This window comes from Mus caroli, chromosome 11 (genome assembly GCF_900094665.2).
Source record: "Mus caroli chromosome 11, CAROLI_EIJ_v1.1, whole genome shotgun sequence".
Taxonomy (NCBI): domain Eukaryota; kingdom Metazoa; phylum Chordata; class Mammalia; order Rodentia; family Muridae; genus Mus; species Mus caroli.
Genome location: NC_034580.1, coordinates 94,695,061 through 94,695,821, shown reverse-complemented (window position 1 = coordinate 94,695,821; position 761 = coordinate 94,695,061).

The window sequence follows — 761 nt, the reverse complement described above, 5'->3', positions numbered from 1 at the left end:
CCTTGAACCCATTCAGGCCTGCCTAGATCTTGCCTTATCCTCTCTTTCCTCAAGTTTTCACAATAACAAAATTAACTCAGACTTTGTGCCTCCTGTCTTGAGGTTCTCCCCCAATGGTAAGATTTTTGGGTGGGATTGGGAAAACCAGCCTTTTAGAAACCAGGAAAAAACGATCCAGAACGACAGGAAATGAGCCTCTCTTGTAAGTCAATAGCTGGTTCCCTGATTCAGGGGCATCCCCAGGTTTCTGGGTTTCTGTCCCAGGTTTGCATCACCTGGGCCAACAGGTTTTTAACCTGGGCAATGAGTCCTTGGTGAGAAAGGAGGGGGATGGGAAGGCACCTACTGAAGCCTGACCTATTTTCATTAGGGACCCACCCTCAAGTCACTCAGTCAAGCAGTCTGCCCAAGATTGAGGCCACTTGAGGTCTGCACAGGGTGTTGTCCTGTTACCCAGAACAACCTACTGTTAAGGAGAATAGGTCTTGGGTCATACACCCACCTGGCCATGTACACTCAGTGCACACATACACATGTAAAGGTGATGTTTATATTCACGATCATAAACCCCTACCCCTCAGAAGTATACAGAGGAGCTCTAGTCAGAGCTTAGAGTCCTCGATCTTTCCTTTTGCTACTTTTCTTTAAAAAAAACAATTTTTCGGGCTGGTGAGATGGCTCAGTGGGTAAGAGCACCCGACTGCTCTTCCGAAGGTCCAGAGTTCAAATCCCAGCAACCACATGGTGGCTCACAACCACCC